Genomic DNA, 24,822 nt, shown 5'->3' with positions numbered 1-24,822 from the left:
ATTGTACTTTATGATGGTTCTTATGAGTGATAAGTAGAGGGGCACAATGGCCTCTTTTGATCTGGATGCAAACCCTTTTATGGTTAGGTGGGCCACATAGAAGGATTTTTTAACCACTTTGGCAATGTGTTTATCATAGGAGAAATTACTATCTACTTGGGTCCCCAGATCCATTATTACATCTTCCATATTTAGGGGGCTACCACCTATGTGGTAGTTTGTGGGTACTTTGTTTTTTCCAAAGGTGATGACTATGCACTTTTTGGCATTTAGCTTGAGGCCATGATTTTGACACCGGGTATCCGTCTCAGTGAGACCCTTTTGGGGATGTCTGTGTCAGCCAGAGATTCGATTATAGCCCCTAGTTTGCAGTCGTCTGTGAACTTGGTCAGTCATAGTCCTCCTGTGCTTGCCTGTACCTCTGAGAAGTATATGCCAAACAGGAGGGGTCCTAGGACTAAGCCCTGGGGAACGCCACTTGTAACTGGTTTAGAGTCGGACATAACTCCTGCAACTCTCACCATGTGGGTTCTGTCATTGAGCCAGTTGGCAACCCATCTTGTGACGTAGGGGTTTATGTTCAGACTGGTGAGCTTGTCTATAATGCCAGAATGGGGAATGGTGTTGAAGGCCTTTTTAAGGTCTAGGTAGGCTGTGTGTACCACCTTTCCCTCATCTATAGCCTTGATAACTATCTCAAAGAAGTCCACCAGGTTTAGGAGGCATGATCTGCCCTTAACAAAGCCAAACTGGGTAAGGTCCAGTGTTTGGAGGTTCCCAATGTCTCTGCTAATGAGTTCCATGATGATGCACTCCATAGCATTGCAGACCCAGCTAGTCAGGCTTATAGGGCGGTAGTTCCCGGGGTCTGCTGTGGCTTCACCTTTGTGGAGTGGAATAACTGTTGTTGTGCACCACTCTATGAGTATGTAGCCTGTGGAGAGGCTGACTTTGAACAGTGTGTTTACGTTGAGGGGTTAGTTTGTCATTGAGCTCATGTAGGACACAACCTGGGACATCGTCTGGTCCCATTGATGCTGTGTTTTTGGCTTTGGAGAGGGCTGTTTTACCTGAGTGTCTGTGATTTCAGGGGCTCTACGTTATTCTGGTATGGTTATGGGCTCTTTTGTGGGTGAGAGGGGGTGAAGTCTGCACTGAACCTGTCTGACAGGATGTTGGCGATATTGGTCGGTTCAGTGTATTTTGTGCCATTCTGCACTAACTATGAGCAGATCTGAGCATTGCCACTTAGATTCTTGACATAGCTAAAGAATGCCTTGTAGTTATCTTTGGAGTCCTTGGCAATTTTTCTTTCGAAGCTAGCCTTGGATGATTTTATGAGGGATTGTAGTTTCTTGCTGATAGTGATCAGGGATGTCTTCCCTTCTTGGGATTTTACTGTTTTATGTACTAGTTTTCACCTTCTATTGTATAGCTTGTTTATGGCAGGGGTCCACCAGACTGGTTTCCTTTTCTTAGAGGAGTGAGTCTTGGTTTTGCTTGGGATAGCACAATCCATGCATTCTTGTAGGTGCCTGTAGAATGCATTAGTAAAGGATTTTGCAGCTTGGACAGCATTATCTTTTAGCATGGGGCTTTGAAACTTTCCACCTCGGTCTTAAGTAATGTGAAGTTTGCTTTTGAAATGCTTTTCACGGTGGTTTCCTTGACCAGGGGTGAGGGCAGAATGTGGATATCTAGAGTGATTTGTTTATGGTCAGATCTAGCCAGCAAGGGGTTGACCTCCGGTGTGGAATTCCGGTTGCCCATGTTGGTGATGACCAGGTCCAATATGTTGTCACCTCTGGTGGGAGTGCTGACCAGTTCATCCAGGGCATTTGAGTTTATAAATTCTAGGAAATGTTGGGTAAGGGAGTTAGTACTTGAGTAATTCTCCAGTTAATTTTTGGGAAATTGAAATCACCCAATATTAGGGTGTTTAGTAAGACCTTTATGTTTCCCAGTGTTTCCAGAAATGTGGAATGGTGGCCCTGGGACATGGTGGGTGATCTGTAGCAAGCTACAATATGAACTGCAGTTTTGCCCATTGTTAGTTGCACATGGATAATCTCTGAAGCATCATGCTGTGCCCCTAACCTGGAGGTGTGGGTATCCTTGATGAATATGGATACGCCCCCGCCTTTTGTATTTCGGTCCACGTTCTGTGGCCGAAATGTATGGTATGAGTTGTAGCCTGGTAGTGCTGGGGCTCTCTCTGGAGCCTTAAACCAGGTTTCTGTTACTGCACATATATCGATTTTCTCCATACAGAGGAGTGCCTCGAGTGCATGCATTTTGAGGTTTAGACTTCTGGCATTAAGTAGCATTACCTTCAGTTTTTGTTACTTGTGCTATTTACGGCGGTGGGTTTGTCTTTTGAGCCTTGCCTAAAAAAGTGAATTGACTGTTAGTGTTTTTGCTAAAACTGGTTATAGTCATAAGCTGGGTTTTCTTTGGACTGAGGATAAGTTGGGCTTTGGTAAGGTAGTTTTCACTGTCAGAGAATGCTAGCTGAGTTGTTTGCAGGAGGGTGGGAATGTTTTGTGCAGCACAGGTTAAGGTAGTATCATCTGCATACTGAATGATAGATGCATGTTGTGTGGAGGTATAGAGGTCATCTTTTTGAATAGTAGTGGTACTAAGATAGAACCCTGTGGGACTCCTATAGTTATGGGCAGATGAGGAGAGAGATAATTTTCCCATTTCACAGCTTGGTACCTGTCAGCTAAGTAGCTTTGGAACCAGGTAAGAGTGGAATTTGATAGGTGATATTGCTTTAGTTTGTTTAGCAGGGTTTGGTGCGAGACTGCCAAATGCTTTGGACATATCCAAAAAAAGAATTGGCACCTGCAGGCCTTAGTTTTTGAGACAGTTTACTGTGTCAGTGAAGCAGAGAAGGGCTGTAGTGGTACTATGGGCAGGTCTGAAACCATGTTGAGTAGGTGGTAAGATGCTGCTGTCTAGGAGATATTTTAGCACCTGGGTATTCATAGGTTCATATGTTAATGCTAGGCTTTCTGCCCTAGGGCATTTATAAGCCTAGCCAGAGTGTGCTTGGCTTTCACCACCCTTTTAGATTAGTTGACTGTGCCTCTGTATAGTAGGTCACAGAAGGTAGCCCTTTTAAGGTTAGTTTACTGTACCACTGTCAAGCAGGGAAACAGAAGAGATCCCAGAGGTAAATTTATGATCTCCCATCCACTCGTCAAGATTTCTCTTGAAGAGGGTCAGTGAGGGTCTCTGCCTAACATGGATTGGGATTTTGTTCCAGAGTGAGGGGAGCCTCTCAGATACGAATCTGTCCCTCCAGCTTGTCCTACTTATTTCTGTGCTGAGGTTGAAGTCCCTGGAGCATGTAGCTCTAAGGGATTTGGATTTCCTGAGGTGGAGCATGTCCATTAATTCTGGGTTGGACATGGCTTTATACGTCAGACACAGATCGCCTCTGAGCAGGTGGTACGCAACTGAGTAGAGCTGGAGCTTCTTCAGCTGAACTGCATAGGGCATCTGTTTGAGTCCCTTGATCCTCTTGGTGAGGTACTTTTGGGGTCTTTCCAGTTGCTGCAGGTGTCGGGTTAGGTACATCCCAAATGGAACATTGAATTCAATTATGGGCCTGATAAGTGATGAGTAGAGGGGCACAATGACCTCTCTTGATCTAGATGTGAACCCTTTAGTGATAAGGTGGGCTATATAGAAGGTCTTTCTAACCACTTTGGCAACATGATTGTCAAAGGAGAGATTGCTGTCTACTTGGGTCCCCAAGTCCCTAATTACTTCTTCCATACTTAATGGATTACCACCTATGTGGTAATTTGTGGGCACTTTGTTTTTCCCAAAGGGGATTACTATGCACTTTTTGGCATTTAGCTTTAGGCCATGGCTCTGGCACCAGTTATCCGTCTCTGTGAGACCCTTTTGGAGGATGCTTGTGTCAGCCGGAGAGTCGATTATGGCACCTAGTTTGCAGTCATCTGCGAACTTGGTCAACCATAGTCCACCAGTGTTAGCCTGTACCTCAGAGAAATATATAACGAACAAGAGAGGTCCCAGGACTGAGCCTTGTGGGATGCCACTTGTAACTGGTTTAGAGTCTGACATGGCACCTGCTATTCTGACCATGTGGGTTCTATCCCTGAGCCAGTTTGCAACCCATCTTGTGACACAGGGATTGATATTTAAGTTGGTGAGCTTATTTATGATGCCCGAGTGGGGTATTGTGTCGAAGGCTTTTGCGAGGTCTAGGTAGGCTGTGTGGACTACCTTCCCTTCATCTATGGCTTTGGTAACTGTTTCAAAGAAGTCAACCAGGTTCAAGAGGCAAGATCTGCCCTTAACAAAGCCGAATTGGGTAGAATCCAGTGTCTGGAGGTTCCCAATGTCTTTGTTTATGATTTCCATGATGATACACTCCATAGCTTTGCAGACCAGGCTAGTCAGGCTTATAGGGCAATAGTTTCCGGGGTCCATTGTGGCACCACCTTTATGGAGCAGGACCACTGTTGCTGTGTGCCATTCCTTGGGTACATATCCTGTAGTAAGGCTGAGATTGAACAGTGACTTTATATGAGGGTTTAGTTCTTCTTGGAGCTCGTGTAAGATGCAGCCTGGGACACCATCTGGTCCCATTGATGCTGTGCTTTTTGCTTTGGAGAGGGCAGCTCTCACCTGTGCATCTGTGACCTCAGGAAGGCTACACTCTGTAGAGATAGACATTTGCTCTTTTGGGGGGCAAGGGGGGGAGAAGTTTGCACTGAACCTTTCTGCCAGGATGTTGGCAATGTCTGTGGGTTCAGTGTATTTTTTGTCATTTTGCACTAACTCAGAGCATATCTGGGAGTTGCCTCCCAGGTTCCTGACATAACTAAAGAAGGCCTTGTGATTATCTTTAGTGTCTTGTGCAATTTTTCTTTCGAAGCTGGCCTTAGATGATTTTATGAGGGATCGTAGTTTTTTGCTAGTACTGATCGGAGATGCCTTCCCTTTTGGGATTTTGCTGTATCATGTAGTAGCTTTCTCCTTCATTTGTATAGCTTATGTATGACCTGGGTCCACCAGACAGGTCGCCTGCCTTTGGAGGAGTGAGTCTTGGTTTTATTTGAGATAACATGCTCCATGCATTCCTGTAGGTGTCCATAGAATGCTTTTGTAAAGGATTCTGCGTTTTGGGCCGTATTTTCCACTGGCCTGGGGGCTTTGAAGGATTCCACCTCGGTTTTGAGAAGTGTGAAGTTTGCTTTTGAGAGGTTCTTCACCGTGGTTTCATTGGCTGGGGGTGGGGACGGAATATGGATGAACAGTGAGATTAGTTTATGGTCTGATCTTACCAATGAGGGGTATACCTCTGGTGTAGAACATAGAGACCCCATGTTGGTAATGACCAGATCCAATATGTTTTCCCCTCTTCTTGGAATGGTGACCAGTTGTTCCATAGCATTTGAGTTTATAAATTCTAGGAACCATTGGGCGAGGGTGTTTGGGCTTGAGTAGTTTTCCCAATCAATGTTTGGGTAGTTGAAGTCACCCAATATAATGGTGTTTAGAGAGACCTTCATATTCTCCAGTGTTCTCAGGAAAGCCGAGTGGGGTTCCTGTGTTTGGGAGGATGGTCTGTAGCAGGCTACAAACTGGAAGGCAGTTTTGCCCACTGTTAGTTGCACATGGATGTTTTCCGATGCTTTGTGCAGTGCCACTAACCTGGAGGTGTGGGTATCTTTGATAAATATGGATACTCCCCCTCCTTTTGTGCTTTGGTCTGAGTTTTGGGGCCGAAAAGCATGGTATGAAGTATAACCTGTTAGTGCTGGGGTGCTCTTCGGAGCCTTGAACCAGGTTTCTGTTAGTGCACAGATATCGATATTCTCCATATTGAGGAGAGTCTCGAGTGTGTGCATCTTCAGGTTTAGACTTCTGGCGTTGAGCAGCATTACCCTTAGTTTTTTTTTTCTTTGTGTTGTCTATGGAGGTGGGTTTGTCTTTTGAGCCTTGCCTAAAAAAGGCACTATGGGGGAGGCAAGAGCCTTTGCCAGTATTCGAAAACCCAGGGGTGACAGGTGCAAGCCATCCCTAGCGAAGCAACGTGGCTTGTCGAGCATGTCATCCCAGGCTGACAGACACTGGATCCCCTTTGAATGACACCAATACTTTAGCCAATTGTTAAAATTGATCATTTTGTCTTTATATTGTGGCATCATTCTTGGTGAGGGCAAGATGCTACTCAAGGTCAGGGTCATATCGGCCTGGGCTACTTGATCAGAGAGCTCCTCTATGTCTCTTTTCATGTAGTCCAGGGAGGTACGTCTTAGGTCATTCACACCAGCATGAACAATGACGGAGCCATATTTGTACTTGCTTTGGAGTGACCTAAGTGCTTGTGTTATGTGGCGGATCCTGGCACCCGACAGGCAGCTTACAGTGACCTTCTCCTTGTTCAGTCTGGTGAGTGGGACGTCAGTGTGTCTGACAATAGAGTCACCTATTACAAGTGTATTAGGTGTGTTGTTTAGCTTTACCTGCTAATGAGCAGTATCTTAAAAAGGCAAGCAGCTGCTCATGGGGAACAGCTCTGTATGGGACTTAACTCACACATAGAGTGGATTTCTAAAAGTATACCAGAAACAAAGTTCGAAGCAAAGTTCTAGAAAGGAGTATTACACTCCAGCAGGTATGTAATAGATGTCTCCATATAACAGAATGTGGATGGGTGGATGGAGGTATGGGGAATAGAGATTACAACAGTAAGCCTATCTTAGCCCTATAGTAATGACGTGCCAGTGATACTCTGCTGTCCTACACCTACAGGCATGCCTCTCAACTGTCCCTCATTTTTAATCACATCTCAGCTCTGTCCCTGTCAATCGCTCCTACGTTGTTTGGCCATTGTAGGAAAGCTAGTGGATTACACATAACACATGGTGACAATGAGTAAGGGTGTGCACTCCTGTAACATCAAATGATGTACTATAATTTACGCCCCTCACTGTCTCACATACATAGTTCTAATATTTTAAAAGTGTCCCTGAATGTCCCTGATGTACTCTTGCTAAGTCCCTGTTTCTGTTGACATATGCCCCTGTTTGGTTGATCGCTATGCCTAACACACCTATCAACCTCTCACAGCATGGAACGAGGACAACGCCATAATTTATGGGGGGACAAAGGCCCAAAGTCAGTGACAGTGTTTAAATATTTGTCAGAGATCCACACGTTTGTGTGAAAATGACCAAAACTATGAGGCAAACATCCTGTCATCCTGCAAACATCTGTATAGTTGAGAGGTATGATGCCTACAGGGAGCATATACTACAGCAAGTTTGCATTGTTTTCTGTCATTGGGACACACTGGTGTTGCTGGACTGTCCCATACAGCTGTAATAGCACACTGTTAATTGTCTGGCAGTGGCCATATGACATATTAGTGGGAGTTTGCTCTTAGGGACACCCCATAGTAGACTGCAGTGCTGGGTGTTGTAACATACAGCAGAATCTGTCATGGCACACAGGGACGTACCCCAGTAGTGCTACTACCTTGATGGTATCCACATATAAGGTGTTGCCAGACTGTGGGGTATAACTTTGGGGGAGTGGTGGATAATGCAGGCCATTATTGGTATACTGGATCTGTACATAGTGGATGTCCATGTATCTGGTCATATAATGTGTTCCCCTTTTATTGTCTTTCAAGAACTATGTACCACTGAAGACATGCCCCATTCTCAGAGGTAGAGAATGACATGATAGTGGATGGATTGAAGCAGCACTATCAGATCTTGTTGTCCAGGGAGAGGCATAATCGGGAGCAGTGGACAGCATTATGGGCAGACTTTGTGCAGGATGTCAATTAGATTGGCTGACAGGATAGGACCTATGAGCAGATCTGATACTGGGCCAAAAACATGCTGAATGCTGCATGACAAAGGGCAGCTGATGTGCTGAATATATATATATATATATCAGTATTATATGTATATGGGGTACATACTGATAGGTACACTATGCATGTGGGAGGGGGATAGGGTCAGACAGATATGCAGAGATAGCTGTCTGTATTACAGACGTATTTCCACATAGCAGGTCTTTGTGAGGAAGAGGCAACAGAATTGCATTCAAGTTACCCAAGTGTAGGAGCATGCCCAGTAGGACTGTCAATACTTACAAGGTGACTCCAGACCAGAGCTACCTGCACTCCAGGCCAGGATTTTGTGTGCAACAGACATTGGCAGCTGCACCTGTTTCTGCAGAACAGCACTTCCCTGACATTGTCCATGGCATTCCCTGGCTGTGTGCTGTAATTAATATGTAACATCTCATACAAGCTGACAGTCTGCATACATCTCTCTCACCGTACATGTTTTTTCATAATGTCCAACATTTCACCCCATACGTTTGGCCTGTTCCTCATACTTTTCTGGTGTTTCAGTAAAATGTTGTATAAGGCAGTCAGTGACTAGTACTAACTACAGACAAACATTTGAGTGTTGGACTTTATGTCCTTCAGATATGTGGCACTTATGCAATCCACTTTCATACTAGCCACCTTCTAGGTGAATCAGAGCATCTGACTGTCTGTAGTTTTGGCCATTTGTCCCCCCACTCTCTCAGGCTTTGTCCAGACTTCATGCAGTGACAGATTGAGGGGTATGACAGTCTGTCAGGGCACCACCATATGACTGCCTCACATGCAAAAGATGTAGATACTGCCAGATTCAAACTATCAACACCATCACCCATGCTAATGTCCCTAGCCTAATGCGCCACACAGTTGCCAGACAAGGGTGCATCATTCATCACATAATCAATAGCATGCAGACATACATTGTCACCCCTGTGTTATGTGAGCCATAGAACATGTGGCCAGGTTCTAAGTCACAGCCCAGGAATTGGCTGGTCTGCTGATATATCATGCAGATTTACTATTACAACAGTTGTAAGGGTACACTGATGTGTTGGTGGTGGGGGATGACCAACCCATGCTCTGCTGGCATAGACAGTTGTGTGACTGTCATGTGACCCCACTGTTTGCCATCTCCCTTGAATAATGTAGTGGACTTTTCAACCATGTGGCCTAGTGCATATTATGGAGCACATAGTATTGGACAGAGTACCTGTTGTTTCAAGTGACTGTTAGATCTTCCCAAGTAGTCCAGTAGCCCTCTATATTCCCGTGCATACATGCGGCAGGTCCATACATATGCTACCATATACTAGTACCCCTTACAAGTGGTGAATAGGTGTGTGACTTACTTTGTGAATGCAGCAGTTGACAGACCTGTAGTTCGGAGCTGACACTGTCTGATGCACACAGTACACAGCCAATACATAGTTAGGTAAAAATTGTGTGTGTTTCTGGTTTCATTTTTACTAATATGTATGCAAGTTGGAGCAAGGTGTCAGTCCCTAGGGCCCTAGGCTATCAGTGCCTGTGCTATGTGTTGTCTCTTGGTCAAGGCCAGGGTATACTGGGCATGCCTATGTCTGCCTACAAAGACAACATCGGGGGTTCCTTCTCAGAGTCCCCCTGTGGGCATGGCTGTGATGACCTAAGCACTGGTGAGGGGGTTTGTGTATCCCTTCCCTTTGCTGATCCTGCTGCAGCTGTTTCCATGGGATCATATTGTGTAACATGGCATATACTGTGAACGTGTGCACAAATGTGACTGGAGAGTACCGCAGGGCTCCAACAGATATACCGAGGGACAGGAACCATGACTTCAGCAGCCCAAACACATGCTCTATGATGTTCTTAGTTTGTGCATATGCCTTATTATGGCATTCTTCTGTGGGTGTGTGTGCATTTCCGATGTGTGTCATCATCCATGGTTCCAGTGCATAGCAAACATCCTCCAGTAAACAGCCATGTCCCACCTAGCAAACATCTGGTACAGCTGTGATGTGTGCCAGATATGGGAGTCGTGATAATTGCCAAGGCTGCCGCTGGGCATTGCACATGACCTGGCAGTCGATGGAGTGATACCCCTTACAGTTGATGTAGTTTGTACTCTCCTCACCGGGTGGTGCCTTGATGTGATATGTACATGAGTGCAATCTATGGCACCCAGTACCTCAAGGTATTGTGCTACATGGTAGACTTGTTACATAGTACTGGCCCTCACTTCAGGGGTGAGGGGAAAATAAATGTGCTTACTGGCATGTGGTAGCATGGCATCCAGGAAATGGTGGAGTACCCTGCATGCTGATGCCTGTGAGACAACCATCATGTCCCTAGTTTGTCTTTCAAAAGCACCTGTAGCTGGTATCCTAAGAGATACACATACCATTGTTTCCACTGGGATGGGTTCCCCTCTATTGGCTCTGGGTCTGAGTTGGGGTTAGCAGATCTCAGTGAGTTCTTGTAGAATGTCCCTATCCACCCCATACTGCATTACAATCTTCAGCTCATGTAGCTCCTGGAAGGTTCTCCTGGGCCTGGACACTCTTCTCCTTCTCAGTCTAGGTCTATGGTCAGCAGCAGTAGCAGCAGCAGCATTGACCTCAGCATCTAGCACATGCATATTAGCAGACCTGCAGCAGCCCCTAGCATTCCTTTTGTTAAAACTCCCAAGTCTGTACACCACTGGTGTAGAGTATGGGGGTGAAATCAGATTGTAGGGTTTATCCAACCTTCATAGTGCTCTTCTGTAGGTGCAGTATGTGTGATTGGCTACCTATAATGCATTCTATCTGCCAAGTACATCACTTAGGACTGTTAATGGCCCTAGTTTAAGTGAAACAGGGGTCATCAATAATTAAGATACCATTGCTTTTCTCAGGCAATTTTTTTTTTTGAACAGCATTCCTTGCTCAGCAGAGCACTGTGCAAACACCCGCCGCAAAGGTAAACAGTGCTCAGCCCTCAGTGTACCCACCCAATGAAAGGTCATGCTCAACATGGAGGTTCATGCACAAACATGCTCAAACCTGATGAAACATGCTCTGAAGGTAAACAAAGCTTAGCAGTCAGTGTACACCCCCCCCCCCCATTCTCAGCAGGGTGCCGCACCAAGCAAACAGGAGCCACTGATCTACAATTAACTTATAAGTCCTCAGACAAACCCCCCCTTTGATGTCAGCTACCTCTTCTGTGGTCAACAACATGGCTCTGTGCCTACATGGATGGAATCTGCAGACACAGATACCCATTTGTGTTATTCAGTAACCCCCACCTCATTTGCATAGAGATCCGTAAATGCAACCTGGAAACAACACTGTTCCAGGCACTGCCTCCTTAGCAACAGAACCATTCCACCATTGTAGATACTCCACACAGGGTCTTATAATACATTACTGTCACATACTACAAAATTTAGTTTTTACACTATTTAATTTTTTTTTTCATAAAGGCATATTTGCGCACTGCAGCATGCCATGCAAACATACCCAGATTATTTAAAAAAAATAAAATTATTTTAAATTATTTTCCATATTATTTCGGACACACGATGTATAGTTTTGCACATATTTGTATCTGCTATGCTATTTCTGCCCATCTACCTGCCCTTTTACAGCCCCTATTGTTTTTTTTTTACATTCTGTTCACATAATCTTTTTTCCGTGTACACTACCGACATCAACAGTGGGCCTACAGGACTGCCTATCTGCTTCCTGAATTGCTCAACCTCCCTCATTTGCATGCATTTCACCTGCTTATCAGGTGATTTGGATGCTATGGATACTTCCATGTAGGTGCATGCGTGTGCACCACCCAGCTCTGTTTACTGGATCACATACCTGCTTACTTTAGTGTAAGCAGTATGCCACTATGCCTACATGGAAAAAAAGTGCATATAGGCTTTATTAAATTCCCCTCATAGTAAATCATAGTGAATATGCTTAATCAAATAATGTTTCAGCATATTAACCCTGTAATATTTGGTATTACAGTAAATAATTACTGGGCATCAAACATAACCACTATAGATGTGTCCAACTTGCGGCCTGCAGGCCGCATGCGGCCCTCAGACCTCTTCCATGTGGCCCCCAACCTCTAACTGCAACATCAATATATGCATGCCCCAAAACACTTTTTTTGTTTTGTGCTTTTCACACCCATGACCTATAACTCTGTTGGTGTGCACATGCACCAAAGCACCCTCCTAGTTTTGATTTTTTTGCACCAAAGAAGGATCTGTGTGTTCCTGCAGTTATTTTGTGCCAAAGAATCAGTGTGTGTTCTCACTGAAGAGGCACTCTTGTATGGATTTGCCATCATTGCCTTTGAAATTGGCAGCACTTACCTGTGTTAATAGGTAAGTACAGAGGGAGTGAATGAGTGAGTACATGCATGAAAGCAGAATGTTTGTGCATGTGAAAGTAGAAGAAGAGTGTGTGTGTGTATGTGTGTGTGTGTGTGTGTATGTGTATGTGTACATGACAGAGAGAGACACATGCACAAAGAGGCTAATGACGATAAATCTACCTACTGAACACAATTACGTTAACTCACAAATATATCGTACATTGAAAGTACACTTTCATTAAATTGTGGCTTACCTGACAGAAAGAGTATTGTATTGAATATGAAATCATACCTTTCAACTGTATGGATTTTTGCTTCATCTTTCAATTTGTGTCTTTTTCTTAGGAATAAAATTAGTCATCCAAGGTAATGCAGTTCCAGGGAGTAAGAATGAGACAGCAGCCTAAGCTTACTGGGTCAGTAGTGGATTGACTTTGTAGGACTGTAGCATATAAAGTGGGTCTATATTAGATCACTGAATGCTTAGGTAAGTGAACGGTGATTAATCGACCCCATGTAAGCGAAAGCTTACAAAACCGAACTGTCAGAACAGCGATTTTTTCCAAGGAAAAAAAAATCACTGTTCAAACAAAAAAAAAAAAAAAGCACATTAAAACATGAGATTTAGTGGGGGGCTTTGCCCCCCCACCCCCCCCGATGTGGGGGGCTGTGCCCCCCATCCAACCTACTTATATATACCAACTCTGAGACCACACTACAGTGCCGAAAATGAGAAAGTATCGAAGCGGCCAAGCGAATTCTATTCCAGGGAAAAAATTCGCTTACATGCCGCTTCGATATTTTGCAGTTTCGGTTTTGTCAGTTCGACCAAGACGCATTCGAAAATATGGGTCTTTGGTCTGCTGATAGGAACCCTATAAAGTTGAATTGTTTTTTTTCTGAAAAACAAAAAAACACCCAGTACTGTTTTGTCATTGATGGGTTCTAAGCAGTGGCAGATTGGACAACAATAAGTATAGCTTTGGTGGATCATCAATACTGGCAAATCAGTTGGGCACAATGTCATTTTTTAAATGTTGGGGGTTTTAGTGTGTATGTGTGTGCTTGTGTGTTGGGAGGGCTACAAATGTAGATGATTATTAAAGACAGAGACTTACGGACTGTGGAGAATATATTTGTTTCAAAATCTGATACTTGGGTACTAGGCATGCCAAAAGTAGATTTGTTAAGATATAGCTTCTTGCCATTTGCAATGGATGGATATTTCCATTTAATGGACAATGCTAGCAGTATGAGTGTGGTCCTGTAGGGATCTGGAGGATGTCAAGTCTACCACTGTCAATGTCTTGTAAAGTGACCTGGAAATGGAGATTGGGATGTTACTGAAAAAATACAGTAAGTGGGCTTAGATATATAGTTTAATTAAACAAAGTACACTTGCAATTTGCAGGCCATAATTTAATTTATTTCAGGTAGGCCAGATCCTGGTAGATTGTATCCCATTTGACTTAATTAGGGAGAGCTATCATTCCTGGGAAATAAGCAGCCCTAGTTTCAGTGAAAGCTCTGTGGTTGTTCGCAGGTAGGAAGTTGCAGGATGTGGATGCAATGTGTTTCATTTATTATTTTTAATGCATTTGAAATTTCAAAGCATGGTTTTCTTTGTTGAAAAAGAAGGCAGGATTGAATGAGACATATAATGCTTAACTGACAATGATGGGATAGAAAGATTTTAAGTGATGTATAATGTTTGCAGCTGCAATTGTTTCAATGGTGTCTGTGATGCATAACTATTTTTGGGCCTGTGTCCCACTTTTATTTTTCTCTTTCTCCCGATTTCTTGCTCTAAGGTTGATCGGTATGGTTCCATACTAAATCAGAAGGTTGTATTTATCTTGGAAGTCTTTTCATCATAATTACGAGAAACAGAGCCTTTTAATATCTTTGCTTATTTCCAATATAAACTGCCATGTAACCTTGCAAATAACCTTCTTATTAAACTACTTTTAATTCTTTTGGAATTGACAAGTATGCATCATTGGTTAGGACGTAAGCATAGAGTGCTAATGTGACAGCTCAGTAAACTGTCAGTCTGTGAATAACCTGCACAAATTAAAATGTCTGAATGTCAAATGGCTTTAGATTAGAGGGAAGTTATATAGAAAGTTTATAGATTTTTTATCGATTTACTTTTTGCTGAGCAGTTGTTTGCTAATTTATTGATGCTCCTTTTGGTGGTGGGGAATTAGTTGGATGAGTCCATCTCTAGTATGTTTTTTTTTTTCAGATATTTTTACTTCCAGACAATTTCATTCAGCGAGTGTGTGTCATGTGATTACTGAGGTTGCCTATTTTAAAAGTAGGGGCTCCATATGTGTGTGTGTGTGTGTGTGTGTGTGTGAGAGAGAGAGAGAGAGAGAGACATTTAATATGTATACTGAATATATTCTTGCAAATGGAATTCTTAGTTAAATAGGCCCCTCTTCTTGGGCAAGTAGACTTGAATAACCAATACTAGATCTCAGCCAACCGGCTAAGAAGGTTTAGTATGTGGATTTTCCATCTGGTTTGATGAAGGCTATGCTACTTACTCAAGGAGTACATGTATGGCTATCCATCCATTTGTCGTGTTGCTGAACTACATTGTTTGATAATGAGAAGAACTTTTTACAGAAGTTGAAGTTTTTGTATCAAGAACCTGTACATACAGAGTGGCTTGTTTATGTTGCAGTGAAGGCTGTGGTCTTTGTAGTGAGCATTTTAAGTATAACCAGTATTTCTGAGGTGGAGGAGTCTCTTAAGGCAGGATCTTTCTTAGCTTGGAAAGCAAGCCATTGATGAAATTTATAGGAACCAGTGAGAGGCAGAGGAGAGCAAGAAGCTTTTTAGTTTGTTTGGATAGCTAAGTGAACTTAGTCCTTTGACCTTTTTTGTCAGAAATTGTTGTAGTCTTTCTTTTGGCAGGGTGTTTTGCTGAGGCACATACCAAAACGGGCTTTGCACTCAGTAATGGCTCTTATAAAGGAAGAATACAGAGATGTTATGAACACCTTGTCCCTGGATGAGATACCCTTACTAATGAGGTGGGCCATGTAAAAAGCTTTCCGTACAACGGAGACATCATGGTGGCCAAAAGTTAGGTTTCTATCAACCTGGGTGTCCAAGCACCTCACAACTGATTGCGTGCTTACAACATTGTTATTAATGTGATAATTTGTGGGGACATCACTCTCCCCAAAGGGGATGATGCATTTTTGGCATTTAGCTTGAGGCCATGTTTCTGGCACAAGTCATTTGTTTGGGTGAGACCATCTTGTAGCTTATTTAGAATTGCTTTATTAAGTCAGTAATGTAAATTCTTTACTTTATTGCAAATTTGTTGGTTTATTTTTGTGTATTATAGTATTGTAGGGCTGCTAATGTTGACATTTTATGTAGTTGGACTGCTGGAGTGGTTTTCCCAGTGAGAAATGCTAGTGCTGTAGTGAATATCTCTTTATTTGTAATATATATATATATATATATATATATATATATATATATATATATATATATATATATATATATATTAACTAAGATATAAGAGTTAACTGTTAGATTAGAGAATTAGAATGAGAATTAGAATTTTAAGGCAAATATTAGGCATTTATTACATGTATTCATTGTTCGAATACAGTATAGCCAGGAGGTCGACTTTGGTCACCTGCGGCAGTGAAAGAGTTAACTATATGATATATTTTATATGCGGCCCCAAGAGAATTTCTGTTCACTCAATGCGGCCCTGGCAAGCCAAAAGGTTGGACACCCCTGCACTATGCAATTACTGATATCATGTAGCCCTTCAATAAGCTTGTATAAATCCATTTAAAAACTGCTTAGTGCCTTGGAGAACAATCTAAGTTTTGTCTAAAGTTGGTGTAAGATGTTTCTCTATAAATATTGACAGTGATTCTATACACCAGTTCCTCCCTGCCACAATTGGGCTTAAGGGTGGGAAAAAGGTCTTCATGGATCTTGGGAAGACCCTGTATGACCTGCATCATTGGTTCATCTAATCTAAAATAGTTATAAAGATCTAAGTTAATAGTTATGCACAGTAAGCAGTCAAGTAAGTATTGTTCACCCTTTTCACCATTATATCAACATCATCACTTGTCAGATTTTTCTTAAGTATTAGTATCACTTAACATTCATCTCATGGAACCAAAATAAAAATCATGGTCTGTAATCATTATAGGACCTCCTTTATCCACTGGCCTTATTAGAATGGATGAATTGTTTTGTAAACTTGATAAGGCCAGCATTTCGTCCCTATTTAAATTTCTTTCCTATATTTCCTTTCATCAAATAATTTAAATAACTCATCCTCACAAATTTTCTCATATGCCACTAAAATTGGATGGTTTAAAGAGATGTATATACTTGGTTTTCTAAATCTATTAGTATTATTATTTTCAGAGTTTTGGCCGAAGGAGGAGAAGAGGGGGAAGGCATGCCCAAAGGCAGGTAAAGGCTAGGACTGTGATAGTGATTGTCGGAACTTTGAATGTTGGCAGTATGACTGGTATAGGGAGAGAGCTAGCTGATATGATGGACTGAAGGAAGTTTGGTATATTGTGTGTGCAAGAGACCAGATGGAAGGGGAGCAAGGCTAGGTGTATCGGAGGTGGGTTCAAATTGTTTTATCATGGTGTGGATGGGAGGAGAAATGGTGTAGGGGTTATCCTGAAGGAACAGTATGCTAAGAGTGTTTTGGAGGTGAAAAGAGTGTCGGATAGAGTGATGTTTATAAAGCTGGAATTTGATGGTGTAATGATGAATGTTAGTGCATATGCTCCACAAGTTGGGTGTGCAATGGATGAAAAAGAAAAATTTTGGATTGAGTTGGATGAAGTGGTGATGACTGTACCCAAGGGTGAGAAACTGGTGATTGGAGCAGATTTCAATGGGCATGTTGGTGAAGGGAACAGAAGGGATGAGGAAGTGATGGGTAGGTATGGTGTTAAGCAAAGGAATGCAGAAAGTCAGATGGTAGTGGATTTTGCGAAAAGGATGGACATGGCTGTGATGAATAGGTATTTTAACAAGAGGGAGGAGCATAGGGTGACATACAAGAGTGGAAGAAGATGCACACAGGTGGATTATATCTTATGTAGAAGGGCCAGTCTGAAGGAGATTGGAGACTGTAAAGTGGTGTCAGGGGAAAGTGTAGTTAGGCAGCATAGGATGGTGGTTTGTAGGATGACATTGGTGATCAAGAAGAGGAGGATGAGTGTGAGGGCAGCACCAAGGATCAAATGGTAGAAATTGAAAAAGGGTAATTGTGGGTGGAGTTCAGGGAAGAGTTAAGACAGGCACTGGGTGGCAGTGAAGAGTTACCAAATAGCTGGGTAACTACAGCAGAGCTAGTAAGAGAGATGGCTAGAAAGGTGCTTGGTGTGACATCTGGAAAGAGGAAGGAGGACGAGGAGACCTGGTGGTGGAATGAAGAAGTACAGGAGAGTATACAGAGAAAGAGGCTGGTGAAGAAGAAGTGATACTGTCAGAGAGAGGAAGAAAGTAGACAGGAGTATAAGGAGATGAGGTGCATGGCAAAGAGAGAGGTGGCGAAGGCTAAGGATATGGCGTATGAAGAGTTGTATGAAAGGTTGGACACTAAGGAGGGAGTGATAAAGGATAATGAGGGAAACGTGCTCACACATGAGGAGAGTGTGTTGAGTAGATGGAAAGAGTACTTTGAGGGGCTGATGGATGAAGAGAATGAGAGGGAGAGAAGGTTGGATGATGTGCAGATAGTGAATCATGAAGTGCAGTGGATTAGCAAGGAGGAAGTAAGAATAGCTATGAAGAGGATGAAGAATGGAAAGGCTGTTGTTCCAGATGACATACCTGTGGAAGCATGGAGGTATTTAGGTGAAATGGCAGTGGTGTTTTTAACTAGACTGTTTAATGAAATCTTGGAAAGTGAGAGGATGCCTGAGGAATAGTGAAAAAGTGTTTTGGTACCGATTTTTAAGAATAAGGGTGATGTGCCGAGCTGTAGTAACTACAGAGGGATTAAATTGATCAGTCACAGCAAGAAGTTATGGGAATGAGTAGTGGAAGCTAGGTTAAGAAGGGAGGTAGTGATTAGTGATCAGCAGTATGGTTTCATACCAGGAAAGAGCACTACAGATGTGTTGTTTGCTCTGAGAGTGTTGATGGAGAAGTACAGAGAATGTCAGAAGGAGTTGCATTGTGTCTTTGTGGATTTCGAGAAAGCATATGACAGGGTGCCTAGAGAGGAGTTGTGGTATTGTATGAGGAAGTAGGGAGTGTCAGAGAAGGATGTAAGAGTGGTAAAGGATATGTACAAGGGTAGTGTGACAGTGGAGAGGTCTGCGGTGGGAGTGATGGATGCGTTTAAGGTGGAGGTGGGATTACATCAAGGATCAGCTCTGAGCCCTTTCTTATTTGCAATGGTGATGGACAGGAGTCCCTGTGGACTATGATGTTTGTGGATTACATTGTGATCTGTAGTGAGAGTAGGGAACAGATGGAGGAGACCCTGGAGAGGTGGGGATATGCTCTAGAGAGAAGAGGAATGAAGGTCAGCAGGACTAAGACAGAATATATGTGTGTGAGTGAGAGGGAGGATAGAAGAATGGTGAAGATGCAGGGAGTAGAGGTGACGAAGGTGGATGATTTTAAACACTTGGGATCAACAGTTCAGAGTAATGGTGAGTGTGGAAGAGAGATAAAGAAGAGAGTACAGGCAGGATGGCGTGGGTGGAGAAGAGTGTCAGGAGTGATTTGTGACAGATGAGTACCAGTAAGTGTAAAAGGGAATGTCTACAAGAGGGTGGTGAGACCAGCTATGTTATATGGGTTGGAGACAGTGGCACTGACAAAAAGGCAGGAGTCAGAGAGTGATGTGGCAGAGTTGAAGATGTTAAGATTTGCACTGGCTGTGACGAAGATTGACAGGATTAGGAATAAGTAAATTAGAGGGTCAGCCCAGGTTGGAAGGTTTGGAGACAAAGCCAGAGAGGCAAGACTACGTTGGTTTGGACATGTGCTGAGGAGGGATGCAGAGTATATTGGGAAAACGATGCTAAGGATGAAGCTGCCGGGTAACAGGAAAAGAGGAAGGCATAAGATAAGGTTTATGGATGTGGTGAGAGAGGACATGCAGGTGGTTGGTGTGACAGAGCAAGATGCAGGGGACAGGAAGAAATAGAAACATTTGATCCGCTGTGCTGACCCCTAACAGGAGCAGCCAAAAGAAGAAGAAGATTTTCAGAGTTTTTAAATTGTAAATTTAAGCATAACATTTGTAGTGAACAATTTTAAAACAATTACAGTGTCCATTACTTTGGTTTTCTGTGCTGGTATATTCGATGTTTAACATCTTTGAAGCAGTGAAATTTCATCTTCAGATAACGTCCTTGAAGAAATATTCCAAATTAAGGAGTGATCCTTTGCTGCACAGCCTTTCCAAAGTTTTGTTGTTCCCAGACTGTGGTGTCATCTTCCTTTTGGTTCTTCCCCTTCTTCTCGATCGATGACTCAAACCGTTTTTGTTTATAAGTAACAGGAATAAAGGGGAGTGCTCACCTTTGTGTTTATCCATGGAACTATTAGCACTATGTATAGACTGTTGAATCTGCTGCCGCTTATTGGAGGTTAATCGTGTTGTTTTCCTCCTTGTTCCTATATTTCTGACTTTCCCAGGCTCTAAATGTAATTCTTATAGATATATAGATCCTTCCAATAGTTTCAGACAGCCAGACACAGGGAAACAGATGGAGTTTAGGGTAAGTGCGAACTGCAACACATGCCATATAGTGTATTTAGCATACTGTGAATTATGTTTATCCTTTTATATAGGCAAAACAGCCCATGAGATTGGATTAGGGAACACATTTACAATAAAAACAATGGGATAACTATGAATGTGCTAGCACAGTGTAGCTTGTCACGTAGTTTTAAGTTTCTGGTAATAGAGATGGTAAAATTGAATGAACGTGGGGGTGATATCAGAAATATGTCAGAGACATCAGAGATGAGATGGGTTATCAGAATGAGAGCACGGTCTGAATGATAACGTTCCTATAAAATCTGTTTTTAAAGTTAAGAATATTTATAGGTAGTAAATATAGAACATTTTTAAACAGTTTTAAAGTAGATGGTTTTCAGGAGGGTCCATGTACTTATGATTTATATTTTGATGTATGGGTTGAATGTTTTATATGTGTTTTATGTTTTATGATGTATAAATATTTTTCAGTGAGAATATTATGTTGCTATGCAACTAACTGACTGATTTTATTGGTCGAATGGGATATAAAGAGCAGCTTATATGATATAATGTCATAGTGTTTGATGAAGTAGTACTTGGTAACTATGAAAGCACTCAGAAATAAACATTTGGAATTATTCTGAGACTTTTGTTTTATGTGGCGAGCCTTTGCATTGCTTTGGTTCACTTCGTTTCTTGTGTTGAGACTTCATAAAGTTTAGTTGAATTCAGGTCTGCAACACTACATTTGCTTCACAGTATGATCTTGCACATACAGTTACTGTGTGTAGAGATGACGCTATAAGAAAATAGACAAGCACAACGTCCGTAATATTAGACAGTCATAAATACAGGGGAGGTTTCTGATTTTTACTTAGAATTCTATAAATGTGATTACATTTTAAGTTACAGTTCATTGTGATGTACATACATAAAAATATTGATTGCAAACCTGTGCACTATTACTTCATATAACACATTCATCAGCGTCATATATTGGTTACGTGATTCATCATATACACCACACAATTTAAATATTTTGACTCAGTAATGTGTCTTGATCAAATAAAAACTAAAAGCACACACACACACACACACACACACACACACACACACACACACACACACACACACACACACACACACACACACACACACACACACACACAACAAGATATCCAATATATCACAAGGGAATACAAATGAAACCTAGGACTGCACTGATATATGCGAGATCACAGCAGGTAGTGCTGTATAGCCATACAGTTGCTTTGAAACTCAAGGAGAGAGATGATTGTGATTGATGGCCTCATGTTTGTACTGGTGGGGCAACATAAAATCATTAGTACTGGGCTTGCAGGTATAAATTAACAAAAGGGTGCAAAGGCAGGTCAGTAACTACATGTTGCCCTGGTGAAATAGATTATTTAGCAGTACATTTCATTCTCATGCAGCAGATGCTCACGATCCTCTAAAGTATAAAATAATTACTGCATTAAAAATGAGGGCAATTGTATCACATGATCCTCCATCTGAAGTTGTATCACACTGTCTTGAAGGTACATCTACAGATATGACAAATGTGTTATTATCTACAAATAAAATGCCACAATTAGTACACAGTGAGAGATGCATAAAATTACACCTTCAACCTCAGTACACCATTAACTAGAGCTACCGTTAATTCATTATTAAGCTCTCTACAGCATGCTTGTTGTTTATATGAGAATCAAAGTGACCCCATCACATTTATGAACATTTTGGTCACTAGTACAGCAGAAATTCTTGGAACGCTAGCTTAATGTAGATTATGGATAGTTGACAGAATTTATATTTTGAAGGGTGGTCCATGTAATCAACATTATTCTGCATTGTGTCATAAATACTGAACAGTATAACAAGTACTTGCCATTAATATCTGCTATTATGTCAACTAAGGCTGTCCATATGTACAATGTATTTTGGTTTTTGAAATGATGTTATCATAAGAGTGTGCAACTACTCCATCATATATAATATGTGATTTTGAACATGCGTTCATTAAAAATATTAAATGAAAAATATGTGGAGCAAAACTAAAAGGATGTTACTTTCATTTTTGTCAAAATATATGGCAAAAGATACAACCACTACATATGAATGCAAATTATGGCTCAGATATGGATTTTCACAATGTATACAGAATAGCGAAAAAAAAGGACCAAGATTCCGTAAAGGCTTCAACTTCTAAAACAATTTCAATTTATTGAAGTTATAAAAAACTTTCTTTAAGCGCTAAATTACAATACACTTTTCGTCGCTGTACTATAACGCAACTTCCTCAGAAGACAATTAGGACAGTCAACCTACTTCCTTAAATTTAAAACATTCTTTAATTTTTCAATTAAACAATCTATCCATGGTCAATTCCTTAAAGAGGACTGGTACCCACAGTCTTTTAAACGTACATAGAAATGTACATTTAAAAATATTTAAAATATTTAAAATATTTAAAAGGTGTGTATTGTGAAAATAGTAAATAAATAAATATATTATACAGATAATATTGTACTTCCTTTACTCTTATGATTTTTAAAATAAATGCATAAATTATATAAAATTATGTTGAAATTGTATAAAATTATACAGTGTCTGTTGGTTATAGTAAATGCTAAAAAACCTGATTGCCTATTTGTCAAATGACATGAGTTCAAGTATCTTAAATGCCTTGAATCTCTTATACTCTCTTTATACTAGTCAGGGCTATTCTGGTAGACATTTTATATGCCCTTTTATATAATCTTTCCATTGAAATATTAACTTTAAAATAAACTAGTGGTGCACCCTTAAGTTGACCAAACCTCACTCTGTTCACCCTTCAGCATTTATAAAGTGCTTCTAAAAATGTCCAAATGTTTGGAGTGTACATAATATAAATGACACTGGTGTTAAAATTATACCTCTTAGTAATAGCCCTAAAGTCTCATTTTGTAAAGGATAATAAATAGTAACACCTGTGTCATAAAATAGAATAAAATAACTATTTTATAAAAATTTAAAATAAAATAACTATTTTATAGAAAGATCTGGGTTCGAAAATCTGAACCTCACTTTCTATATTTCTAACCTCTTGTACATTAACCGTGTTAAAATTTTGTTAAACCTCATGTGGTTTTACATAGGGCCCAAATCGTAAAGATATAAAGTATATGTGCAAACCAATGAGAACATACAAAACACCAAGCACGAGAAAACAACAAGCTTGAAAAAACACATTTACTACTTATATAAAATATTGTATTGTAGAACCAAATAAAACCAGTCTATCTTTTGAATTGCCCTTTAGTAGAATCTTTTAACATAAGGGCCTCGCTCTATGGTAATTTACTATTATCTTTCCATATTTTTCAGCCTCAAAATACATTTAATCGAGGACATTTCATTAATTCCTGGATACTGGTTTGCGTTTGTTCTTAACTGCCAAACTAGTTCTTTTCTCTCTAATTTTAATGGTTCATACATACTAATGTAATCAACATTATTCTGCATTGTGTCATAAATACTGAACAGTATAACAAGTACTTGCCATTAATATCTGCTATTATGTCAACTAAGGCTGTCCATATGTACAATGTATTTTGGTTTTTGAAATGATGTTATCATAAGAGTGTGCAACTACTCCATCATATATAATATGTGATTTTGAACATGCGTTCATTAAAAACATTAAATGAAAAATATGTGGAGCAAAACTAAAAGGATGTTACTTTCATTTTTGTCAAAATATATGGCAAAAGATACAACCACTACATATGAATGCAAATTATGGCTCAGATATGGATTTTCACAATGTATACAGAATGCCAATGTGCATACCATTTCTAACATATGATGAAAATAAAGAAGTATGTTTATTACTGCGCCCAGTATGTTCATAGGATGACATGGCTGTATTAAATTACATAGTAAATACCTATGTATTGGGTAAAATAAGTAACTTTAACACATGTACAACATGTACTCCTAGTTTTCCCCCATTATTTCTATATGAGTTATGGAATGTTATAGATCTGCTGCAAGAAGCTCTAAACAAAGACATTAAATCATACAGAAGGTTTTCACAGGCATATCCAATGTCATTTGGGCAGAGAATTATGTGACCTGTGTTCCATAATGAAAACAATATGCAAAAAAACAAGATAGATGCACACAGTTACTATGTAGGGTACATGCTGGTCTGCCTATCACACTTTCGAAAAGGAAGACATTATTCAAACAACTGTATATGCAAAAAATAATATCTGGCAAGACTACCTATGAGGTTCTCAACAATCTGAAAGCACTGGTTGCCCACACTGAAATCCAAAGATACTGCAGGTATCATGGTTAGTTTTTTTCCTTTATCACCGAGCAGAGGAGTTTTGCACAAATAATGTGTTTCGGTTGTTAAGTTCATAGGTTCATAGGAAAATGCTAGGCAATTACTCTGTAAACCATCTGATCCAGAGGTGAGGGATATGTGGGGATATGAATCTATCATGCCAATGTTTCTTATTAAGCTACTGATGAAGGTTTAGTTCCTTTAAACTGATTTGATAATAATGCATTGATAATGTTGTTATTGAATAAAATGGCATTATATACAGTTTAAAAGTACCCATATGCATGTATATACACACACACACACACACACACACACACACACACACACACACACACACACATATATATATATATATATATATATATATATATGTATATATATATTATATATATATATATATATATATATATATATATATATACATATACATATACATATACAATGCATATACATATACATACACATATACATACATATACAAAC

This window comes from Protopterus annectens, chromosome 8.part0 (assembly GCF_019279795.1).
Source record: "Protopterus annectens isolate FY-2018-M chromosome 8.part0, PAN1.0, whole genome shotgun sequence".
Classification (NCBI taxonomy): Eukaryota; Metazoa; Chordata; order Ceratodontiformes; family Protopteridae; genus Protopterus; species Protopterus annectens.
Note: the sequence above shows the minus strand (reverse complement) of the source record.